This window comes from Trachurus japonicus, chromosome 15 (genome assembly GCF_045865225.1).
Source record: "Trachurus japonicus isolate A0001 chromosome 15, Traja_1.0".
Taxonomy (NCBI): Eukaryota; Metazoa; Chordata; class Actinopteri; order Carangiformes; family Carangidae; genus Trachurus; species Trachurus japonicus.
In genome coordinates this window covers 2,870,558-2,882,956 of record NC_140921.1, presented here as the reverse complement: position 1 = coordinate 2,882,956, position 12,399 = coordinate 2,870,558, and positions in this window count along the sequence as shown.

Here is a 12,399-nt window from a genome sequence, read left to right as displayed (position 1 = left end):
CAAAACATACACACATACAAAAATTATTTTATTTGAAAATCTTTGAGGTATAAACCTGAGGGACGTAAAGTGCACTGAATTTAGAGAATCACCCAAAAGTATGTCTCGCTACAGTCCTGTGTGTTTATCACTGTAACCATGACAACCAAAGCACATGTTATGATATTATGGAGGAGTGGTGGGGTTAAATGTGTTCAGAAAATAAATAAATAAAGAATAAAAGAGCAGAGACTTTTTATTTGAAGCCAGTTCATTCAGCAGCATCTCTGTTTAGACTGTTTACGGAAATAAAATAAATTCTCACTTTGAAATGATTTTTTTATGTCGACATTTTTCCTTTAACTGTCACACACACTGATTTCAGATGACAGACGAATGAGGTTGATTTGGCTCAGAACAAACGTGTGTATGTAAATGTGCATGTGCGTGCGTGTGTGCGTGTGTGTGTGTGTGTGTGTGTGCGTGTGTGCGTGAGGATGTGTTGCCAACCCTAGTTACCAAATTGACCTTAATCAAAGGACACAGCAGCAGTGGGTCTCCATAATACACACAAACCTGGAGGGTGGAGAGAATGGACACACACACAGTCAAAACACACACACACACACACACACACACACACTTTGCCGGTGGCAGTGTTTGAGAGAAAAAGCAAAAGAACATTTGTCCGGTCAGTTGGTGTCTGACTCCTCAGGATGTGTGTGTGTGTGTGTGTGTGTGTGTGGATGAATGACGCTCATCCCTTCAACGTAAACAAATATTCAGCTCAGTCAAACCCAGTTTGTGTCCGTAAACAAACTGTTTAACAAAACTGTTGCTGAAGCTGCGTTCAGAGCTGCTCATGTGTTTCACAGCGTTTTAATCAACTCCAGGTTTGTATGTTTTTTTACAGTGTGTCCTCAGTCCTGTTCTGTACGGTGGCCCTGAGGGACCAACTCACAAATGTTCAGAAAATGCATGAGCGATAACACAATAAAGTGATGGACTAAAGGCTAATAATGGCTAATGCTAAGCTAACAGCCCAGACAGAATCAGCAGAGGAGCGGCCATCTTGTTTTCTGACTCAGCACAAACACACGTTGTTTCTTTTCTTTCTTTCAATTGTCTTTTTATTATTGACAAAGCATGTATAAGACAATCACTGCACAGGTCCAACCACCCACGACACAGCATAACCCCTTGTCCAAAAAAAAAACGAACATGGACATACTCATACAGCCACTGAAAAATAAATAAATGAAATAAAAAAAATAAAAACATAAAAAATTATAAGAAAAATAATAAAGAAAATAGAATAGACAGAGTAAAAATGATTACGTTGTTTCTTTTAAACTGAATTCATTCCTCAGTTATTCACTAAACATTATGTTGAATTTTCACAGGAATATTCAGGAAATTTAAAGGTCCAGTCTGTAATAATTGTCAAGGTTTATTTGTTAAAATCTGAATCTACTACCCATGAATAGCCTAGATTTGTATAAGTGTATAATCGCTATAAAATAAAATCTGTTTGGTTTTCGTTGCCTTATAATTATTTCTTAATATCTACATATAGCAAGGGTTTCGCTTTAGTGAGTGTCGCCATCTTGCGTCGCCATGTTTGTACGGCAGCCTGAAGGGAAAATCCAGCCAGTCAGAAAACAGGTTTTAAGAGTTTCACGTTCATACAGTAAATAAACCTACGAGTAGAAGGAGGAAGGAAAGAAGAAGAAGGAGGAGGAAACCTGGACCTTTAGGCATCGATTTTTGATGCGGCTAATGCTAAGCTAACAGTCCATGTAATCAATACCATGTGAATCATGTGATATTGACGTTCTAATCAACCAAACAAACTCAGCTAAACCCACTTTTTTCTGTGTTTTATTTAGATGTGATCGGCATGACAGCTTCATCAAAGCACTTAGGACAAAAATGATATAGCTAGCTACATAGGTTTAACATACATTACACAGAAAACTTGGAGAAACATAGGAAGACATAATGGAATAATGGAAAAAAATAAAAAATAAAGAACAGAAACAAGAAACATTGCCAGAAATTTACATAAATGATATCCTTTATTCGAATAGATTGTTCTATATTGAACTTCTTAAAAATACAGTTCGTTTTCATGGCTTTCTTTTTATTTTTAATGTCTTTTATTGTTGTTGCATATTGGTGAATTTCTTGTGTGAACTGTTCCAGACTGAGTTTGGATTCTGTACTTTTTTTTTTGTGGATATGGAATTTGGCCATAAGCAGTACTAGTTGTACTGTATAAAGAATGTTGTGTTTCTGTCCATCTTATTGTTTTCTATCAAGAAGACAAAGAACTGAAGGCCCCAGACCGGGTCCCTCGCTTTATTGTGTCCCCAGAAACAACTTCATCAGTTTTTGTCAAACTAATGAAGTTGAAGTTGTTGAGTTTGTGTCTTTGTGTGTTTTCCTGAGCTGTGGTGTTGATAAACAGGAAGTAGGTGGAACTAGTGTGTGTGTGGCGGAGGGATACGACCACGAGGAGGAGGAGGCTCGGCACAGATAGGTGACCCACTGCTGAATGTTGGTGGCCCCCTAAACAAGATTTTTGTTTGTGGCCCTGCACTCTAAGCGCAAACACCAAATCACTGGTTAAAACTGAAAACAGACGTGTTTATCCCTCTGAGGTCTGAGGCCATTTTCTCGACTTTTACATATTTTCTTAAATTTATCTTTTTAAGATACTTGCAGATGTAACAATACTCAAGTGTTTTATGTCTAAATTTTAGAACCTCCGCTGTAAGCACACTGAGGCCAGTTTGTCCTAGAACACTGTAGAAAGAAATAATTTAGGCCAAATGCTGGAAATTTGAGGTCTGCTTTTTGAAAAATGTCAAATCCCTTGTGAAAACACTCCTTCAGTCATGAGAATGAACTGTTTTTTGGTAATATATACGTAAGTGTAGAAAACAAGTCTAAAATGAAACTTTGTAAGATTGCTTTTTGAGCATAAATGTTGTCATTCTGCCGTTCTATTTTCACCAAATGTCTCAAATGTGAGATAAAAGAAGCTGAATATTGACTTCACATTACATATAAAGCTCATAGCGTGCACATGCAGACCTCAGGATGTTTAAATGACTTGAATGAACCCCGGTACCTTTCTGATCATGTGGCCCCCCACCTAACGGCTGTGGCCCTAAACAACCACATAGAGGGTTTATGCCAGGGGCCGGCCCTGGTGCTGTGGTTGCCATGGTGACATCCCCCTCCCCACCACCGCCGCTCACTGATCCCTTCTTACACGTGGTGGATCCAGTAGTAACGCTGCTACCTCAGTGTTATCTCAGCAACTGTAGGATTACATCACCGTGACCGCGCCGTGACCTCGCCACGAACCCGACCTGCTGACCTGAACTAAACCCTCACAGCGACGGCGAAGCGGCTGAACGCTGCTCGAGGCGAGGCGTGTAGTGAGGTCACGGCGAGGAGCGGCAGCAGCTGCACGCTCATCAATTAGTCACGAAGAGAATTCGCCGAACGAACGAACGCAGCGAACGAACGAACGCACACGTCCACTCCACACCGTGATGCATAATTCACCAACGCTACGGTCTAGGAACACACACACACACACACACACACACACACACACACACACACACACACACACACACACACACACACACAGCGTTGGTCCTGATTGGCTCAGTATCAATCAGATCAATTAATGTTCCTGTCTGTCAGGTTTAAACACCACACTCTTCTTCCTCTTCCTTCATCTTCTTCCTGCTGAGAACTTCCATGAAACAATAATCAATAAACTATCTTTAACATCGATCTGCTGCTGCTCTGTCTGTTTTATCTGGAGGTTTTTTTGTTTTGTTTTTACAGTGTAATGATAAATGTTCCATGTTTGGTGACGTTGTTGAGACGTGAAGTCATTAAACATGTTCTCATTGTTCCTTGTTCAGGAGAAGCTGATTCATGTTTTTATCTCCAGTAGACTAGACTACTGTAACGGTCTTCTGACTGGTCTCCCCCAAAAAAGCATCAAACAGCTGCAGCTCATTCAGAACGCTGCAGCTCGAGTTTTAACCAGAACAAAGAGATCAGATCACATCACCCCGGTTCTTAAGACCTTACATTGGCTCCCAGTCAGAATAGATTTTAAAGTTCTGCTACTGGTTTACAAATCACTGAATGGTTTAGGTCCAGAATACACTTTTAAGTCCAGGTTAAAAACATTTCACTTTTCACGTGCTTATAGCTGAGCTCTTTTAAGAACTTTAAACTGTATCTATTTTCTTTTATTTGCTCTTGCTTTTAACTCTGTTTTTTGTGTTCGTTTTTATTCTGTTTTATGCTTCTCTTTATGTAAAGCACATTGAGTTGCCTTGGTATGAAATGTGCTATATAAATAAAGATGCCTTGCCTTGCCTTGCCTTGTCTGTTCTGTTGTTATGGTTCTATGTTCCTCTCTCTCGTCAGCCTGCAGTGTTTGCAGCAGAGCAGCTCATCTCTCTCTCTCTCTCTCTCTTAGCGGTTTCACACTGCCACGGTTCTGGTTCTGAAGTCTCAGAACCTCGGTGCTGTCTGCCGAACCAGCAGCTTTCACACCAGCTAGTGGAACCAAGGTGGGAGGACGTCATTCTGCATCACACAGGCGGAAGTAAACACAGCAACGGCTCTTTTAGAAACAGCATCCTACCGTACTACTTTATTAAAGGTACATTGTGTAGGAATTCCTCCCATCTAGCGTTGTGGTTGTAGATCGCAAGCAACTCAGTCGTATTTTTCATGCTGCATTCACCTGAAATTGGGCAGACGGCAGACGGACGACAGCCACTGCACGTAACGGCATAAACAAGCCTCTATGTAAACAAGTGGTCCGTCAGCACGAGGCAAAACAATACACGTGACAATATGTTGTCATGGCGATGTCGTATTGTTTTACCGTCTTTCTCTGGACTTCTGTGACTAAAATGACGTCTGGTTTGTTACCGACGGCCGTCTGCCCGACTGCAGGTGAATGCAGCATCAGTGTAACGCTCCATTCCTCCTCACTGCGTTACCGTGGTGACTTTTCACAGACGCCACCTCCACCTGAGCCGACAGCTCCGGTGTCTCCGCTGAGTTTCCGTGGTTTCCTACCGTCACGCTGCCACTGAACGTAAAAACATGGCGACACCACATGGCAGCAGCACCGAGCTTACCCGCTCCATGGAGATATGAATGATATGAACGGCTCATTCAGAGCTGAAAGGAACACTTCACTTTGTTGATGGGGGGATTACTGGTTAATGACAAACAGACTGAAGAACCAAATAATCGATTTTCGTGATTAGATAACCGGAGAAGTTACACAATGTACCTTTAAGTTTTAATATTTTTTCATGCGAGAAAGTAACTGTTAAGATCCCAAATATACAGCCAGTTTATCCAAATGACGGCTGTTTAGAAGTTTGCTCCAATATTTTTCAGAGAAGTGAAGCTCCGCAGCGACCGGGACATCACAGAGACAGCAGCCGGTCTGCAGAGCTGGTCACCCGGCCAACCTCCGTCGTCATCCCGGGGGGAGAAAACGATCGCTAATTAACTTACCCGCAGGTTTTTAGAGGTTTACCACCGGCTGGTTAAATTATTTTTAGGAGATAAATGTTGGTCTCATTGATTAAATCTAACAATTGTGGCAGTAGCATTAGTTTGTTTGAATTAAAAGTGAAGCTTCCTGTGTGTATTGGACAGAAGAGCAGCGCTGCCTCGGGGCTCTGTATGTACAGAAATCATCACATTTACAAAAATAAATAAATGTTTTACAATGAGCCGATCAGTCTGCATTAAGTTTTATTTAACTAAGCTACCGTATATAACATGGTTACGGTTTCCTGCTGCTTTCCTGCTCGTCCTAAGTGACTCGCCCACTGATGATGTCACGGTTCGCAAGGAAAAACCAACTATATTTTGGTTCCGCTGCGAACCGACTTTTCAAGTTCCGAACCAATTATTTTCTACAGCTGTGCCTGTGGGCATATTTAGCTTCATCACCATTCAAACCAACGTGTCTAACATGTTATATTGCTCGAAATTAATTGCCAATGTACTATTTTCTCTCTCGTTTGCCTTGAAAGGGATGCGAGTTGACGGTATTCTGTAAAATTTGCGCGTTTTGTTATTTTTTATCAGAACGATTAATGCAACTAACAGCACAAAAAGACATGATCACGGCTCTCGCTGCGCTCTTTCTGCAGGCGACATGCGCAGTAGAACATCAGTGATGTAGACGTATAATCCCTCTATCTATACGTTCTGTCATTACAGTTATAGACCGAATCGCCTTGTTGTTTACATTCTACGTCCGGGTAGAAAACCAGCACGTAATTTGAATGAGAACAATAGTAATGAACGAGAGTTTAGCTATAGGCCTATATATCATATTTTTCACGCCCTATCACCGTTTAGACAAATCTGAAATGATTGAAGAAACATTACTAAGTAGTTTTGTGTTGCTATGTGTTGTATTTATTCAGTTTGGGGGAATCACAGTGTCTAGAAAGCATCAGTGGCTCAGCTGACAGGGACAGCTAACGGTAGCTAAGCTAAGGGTAGCTAAGCTAAGGGTAGCTAAGCTAACACCAGGACGTCAGCTGTTAAAACCCTCCCGTTGTGGGACACGACATGAAACTACTCCAGTTAGCTCAGTCATGTTGTAACTCAGATATCCGCTGGAGAAAATATTTTTTCATGGAGCGTTTATTGAGTCACTGAGTTATTAAAGTTAAACAGGTAGCTAACCGTTAGCCCGGCTAATCTATGATAACCATGACTAATTACAAAAATGTGCACACAGAAATAGTAATGTTTGTCCAATCATTGGTTTTATAAACTTTACAAACATCAGATTAGTCTAAACGGTGATATAATGACGTGAAAAATGAGATATATATAGTGAAACTCTCGTCCATCACTATTGTTCTCATGCTGGTTTTCTACCTGGAAGTAGTTGTAAACAACAAGGAGATTCGTCCAATACGTTCTGTTATTACAACTCTACGTTTTGTTGTTACAGTTCTATCATGGTTTTACGTTACTTTCCCTCTCTCTCCTCAACCTGCCGTGTTTCCATCTCTCCCTCCTCCTCCTCCTCCTCCTCTTTCTCTCTGTGTTTGTTTTCTTGTTGTGGTTCTGTATCATGACTCAGTATCATCTGATCACATTTCTACGTTCTGTCATTACAGTTCTACTACGTTCCTCTCTCTCTCTCTCTCCTTAGCCTGCAGTGTTTCCAGCAGAACGACTCCGCCTCTCCTCTCCTTCTTTCCCCTCTCTCCCCCTCCCTCCTCCTCCTCCTCCTCTCGGCTGAACTCTGTCTGAACCTTCCCTTGAACCCTGGATGAACTTCACTAAACTGACCCATTAATCTGCTTTGGGTGTAGAGTCGGGCCGTACGGTGGCCCACGAGGGACACACACACACACACACACACACACACACACACACACACACACACACACACCTCGAGCCGGTTCACAGTCACAGTCAGCACAGGCAGAAAACACCTGCTAATCACAGAGCACGTGCACGTCAGGCTGCAGCTCACAAGCCGCGTTGCATAAGAAGAAGGAGAAGAACAACAACAAGATGAACAAGAAGGAGAAGAGGAAGAAGAGGAGGAGGAGGAGGAAGAGGAGGAGGATTTCTGAGGATTAATAATCATTGGTTCTAATTAACAATGTTTAACAACCAGGAACATTTTCTACTTGTTTTCATCTGTAAAATATTCTGAGTGACAGACTGGAATAAACAGAGGAGGCAAACAGAGGGCAAAGTGCGTGTGTTCATCCTGAATCAGACTGCAGACTGTCTGTGTGTGTGTGTGTGTGTGTGTGTGTGTGCGTGCGTGCGTGCGTGCGTGTGTGTGTGTGTGTGATGACTGTGTTATGTATTAAAATCTCAAAGTTCAGGACACAAAGTGAGTTTTAGAGAAAATCAGACAGCAGCGATTGAAAAACGACTGAAACAAAAACAAAATCACTGATTATTGATCACATTGACATTGGCTTTTATCCGAGACGTGTCATTAACACGTGTGTGTGTGTGTGTGTGTGTGTGATGTCACCGCTGACTCACATGACTCACCCGCTCCTCACTGAAGGAACAACGTCTCTTCTTCTTCTCCTGTGGTTCACATCTCTAAAAGTATGGATCATTTTGGTTTTCCTAACTTGATCTAACTTTTTTTTTCCTGTCACACCTGCTGAACCCTAAAACGCTGATGTCAGCAATACAACGGTCTCTATGGAGATAAGACAGTAGCCTACTATAAACTACGAAAGTACTATATTAACATAAAGGGATAGTTCAACATTCAGTCAGATCCTCCTCTCACCATAACCCCTATAGCAGTAGGTTCATCACCTTTAATTATCGGTGCATGTTGTTTTGAGATCGGCGGGGCAGAGACGTGAGCTGCTCAGTGAACACAATGGAGGTGAACGGTACAGGTCAACCTGTCCCTCATCAAACTCATCAAATACACAATCCAACAACTCCACAACGCTCTGGTGGACAAGTTGTGACCTGCACATTCACCACGCTATGAGATAATAACACAACGTTACCACACAGAGTTGTTTTAGAGGGAAATGCAGCCGGAACTAGCCTACATTCCAGACAGACACGGCTGCTGGGTGGAGGGATTTCAAAATACGAGTATTTGCTTCATATACGTTATTATCTCATCGCGCGGTGAATGTGCAGGCTGTAACTTCTTCATGAGAGCGTTTTGGAGTCGTTGGATTGTGTATTTGATGAGTTTGATGAGGGAAAGACGAAAGTACCGATTCCTGAGCAGCTCACGTCTCTGCCCCGCCGATCTCAAAACAACATGCACCGATAACTAAAGGTGATGAACCTACTGCTATGACTATAGGGGTTATGGTGAGAGGAGGATCTGACTAAATGTTGAACTATCCCTTTTAAAGGAAAAGATTAAGAGTTTGGTTTAAAGATACACAGTTCCTCTACATATTTAGTTTCCTTTTTATTTTGTTTTTATCTATGTTTAGTTTTTATTTAATTATTTTTTTACTCATTTAACAGCTGTCTTGTTCTTAGTGGCCTACAGCCGACGAAGTCATCAGATCAGATTCTTCTAATCGTGAAACTTGGCAGTAAGAAGCTGCTTCGGTTAAGGAGGAATTAAACCTCCTTAAGTGTCAGACTTTCACGCATCCAGCTCCTCTTCTGCTGCAAAGCAAAGCAGAGCAAAGCAAACCATCCTCATCATGCACTTTGCAGCTGCAGGAAGTTCATTTCATTTCATTTTCGATTTATTTCATTCATGGTATGTACATTCTCACATAGTTGCACATATACATAGTGTACACATTTTCACCATGAATGAAAAGGAACAGGATGAAGAAAAAACTTGCAAACAGTCACTGCAATAACTGAAGAAAAAAAAAGTCCCAGCATGCACCTCTGCTCTGCCTGAGAGCTTTTAATAATACAATGTAAACAAACATGTTCACAATCAATTAGACGCCTCTTGAACGAGGCTGGACGCTCAGTGGGCTCAGACCAGACACTTGAGACTGACACACATCGTCTGAACAACATCACATCACGTGTTCCCGTTACTATGGCAACATCCACTATACGCCTCATCATGCTACAGACAGACGGTAAATCATATAGTGTCCTTCCTATACAACAGAGTGTGCATGTGTGCAGAAGCATAAATAAACAAACCCCCCCTCACACACACACACTGTTCACTACTGTTACAGCGATGTAGGTCAGTGTGTGAGATCCCAAATACAACAGAGGGGGAGTCAGGGGGCGAAGGTGGGAGGAGGAGGAGGAGGAGGAGGAGGAGGAGGAGGAAAACATCCCAGAATGAATCAACCGAATGTTTTGATTTGCAACGGACGCTTCGCTGTGTGTCTCTGCCTCGTGGCAACATGGGTGTCGCCGTGCCAACCAGGCATCTTCCTCATTCTCCTCATTCTCTCAATGAACAGTGCGTACATGTTTCTCTGCACAGAAGTAAGTGTGTGTGTGTGTGTGTGTGGGAAAAGCCTTGCGGGGGGGGTTGGGGTTGCACGTACAGATATATTCAGCGTGTATGTGTGTGTGTGTGTGTGTGTGTGTGTGTGTGTGTGTGCGTTTCTACTCCAACACTTGTTTCTATTAATAGCGGTAAACTCCCGGTGACCCCGGAGCTGCCGGCGCTTCAGCCTGATTTAGTTTGGCGTCTCTCGGTGTAACGGCTCAGCCTGTAATAATATCGCCAACATGGAGGACCGGGACCCTGCTCCTCCTCCTCCTCCTCCTCCCCCTCCCCCTTCATCCTCCTCCTCCTCCTCCTCCACTGTACTCTCCAGAGAGAGAGTTACCGCGGCTACAGTGCGGCCGCCTCGCCTCGCGCTTAACCTGCTTTGACAGGAAGTAAGTTCCCGTCCACTGTCTTCATGTCTTCATATCTCCACTTCTCCTCCTCCTCCTCCTCCTCCTCCTCCTCCTTGTAAAACTGTTTAGGTCTCAACTTTAAAACCGGTTTGTGCCGGATCACGTCAGGGCCGATGATGAGCGAATATGAAACTCTTCGCCGACGACGCTGTCATATCTGTCACAGCCTGTTTGAGTGACGGCTCGGCGGCGTCTGAACCTGGAAAACAGATGGAAACGTGGTTTTTGTTTTTCGTCAGCGATCCTAGAAAAACCTCTGACCTTTGCCATGACGAAGGCGGCGGCGGTCGAGGTCAGAGAAGATGGCGGCGCGGTCGGAGACGAACAGATCATGCGACAGCAATGGTTTGGTTTCGTCTGTCATCTCTCATCATCAGAGCCACTCGCTCCGGAGACATCGATGAATCGCTCCACGTCGTCGTTTTATCGGTTCATGAGATAACATGAACTCTGCGGAGACGATCGGCGCCGAGATTTTTATTTATTTAACCTTTATTTAACCAGGCAGAATCAATTATTTCTTCTTATTTACAATGATGGCCTGACAAGAGGCATAAGCTTCTTGAGGGGGGAGGGAGGGAGGGGGGCTGTGAGGGAGAAAAGATCTATAGGTTAAAAGACAATAGCAAATATGCACAACTATACAAACATTCAGCAGAAAACAAGGCATAAAAGTTAATAACAAGGATATTCAAGCATAAAAAGACAAGATTTTTTACAAGCATAAAAGAGTAAATAGCCAAGGTTTTTACAGACATTACAGGATTCTTTAGAGAGCCTAAAAGTTGAGAGACAGAGAGGGTAAGGAACAGGGTTATCAGTAAGGATTATTTACAAACATATGTAGAAACACTAAAAGACAGAGTTAGTTTCAGTAATTAGTACCAACAGTGTGTCACAGAAAGTGGCCTGGGCCGACGGCGGCAGGTATGGGCATTCAACAAGCAGAAAACTGAGGAAAAGGGTTAAATAGTTAAATAGTTAGATAGTTAAATAGTTAGATAGTTAAATAGTTAAATAGTTGGATAGTTAAATAGTTAGATAGTTAAATAGTTAAATAGTTAAATAGTTGGATAGTTAAATAGTTAGATAGTTAAATAGTTAAATAGTTAAATAGTTAAATAGTTAAATAGTTAAATAGTTAGATAGTAGGGAAGCAGCTGCAAGAATCTGTAAAAAGGTGTGAGATGGCGTCTTTGAAGGCCGGGATGGAGATGAAGTTATCCAGTTTAAGGTGTTTTTGTAATGCACTGACTGGAAAGATGCGAGGCCGGATGTAGATCTGGTTTTAGTTGTGGTTAACAGAATGAGATGGGAGGACAGGTAGGGGGAGTGTAAGATTCACCTCGACTCAGAGTCATAACTGCATGAAAAAGAGACGTGAAACACACACACACGTTTGACCTACACTTTAGGAGAAAGTCATTCATTCAATCCAACAAAACATAAATCCTCCAATAGCAGCTCTGGGTTTTTATCTGCTTCACCTGCTGAACTGACCCGTCTTCTATCAGAGACAGTTGTTGTCTACATGGGACCGGCTTTTATTTAATTTAATCTAAAACAAATCTTCTGCTCAGTAAAGATGAAAATCCTCTCCACTGGTTCTGTTGTTGCTGTTTAACACACGGCCGGACGCACCGGGTTCAGGTTGAACAACATACAAATAACTTGAGTCGGGCTACGGGCTTCCCTTTGTTTGGCCACGTTGGAATTAAAGAGGAACTCTTTAGGATTTCCACCTTAACTCTGTAGGATTTCCACATTAATTCTGTAGGATTTCCACCTTAAGTCTTTATGATTTCCACATTAACTCTGCAGGATTTCGACCTTCTTTAGGATTTCCCCCTTAACTCTGCAGGATTTCCATCTTAACTCTGCAGGATTTCCACATTAATTCTTTAGAATTTCCACCTTAACTCTTTAGGATTTCCACCTTAACTCTGTAAGATTCCCACCTTAACTCTGTAG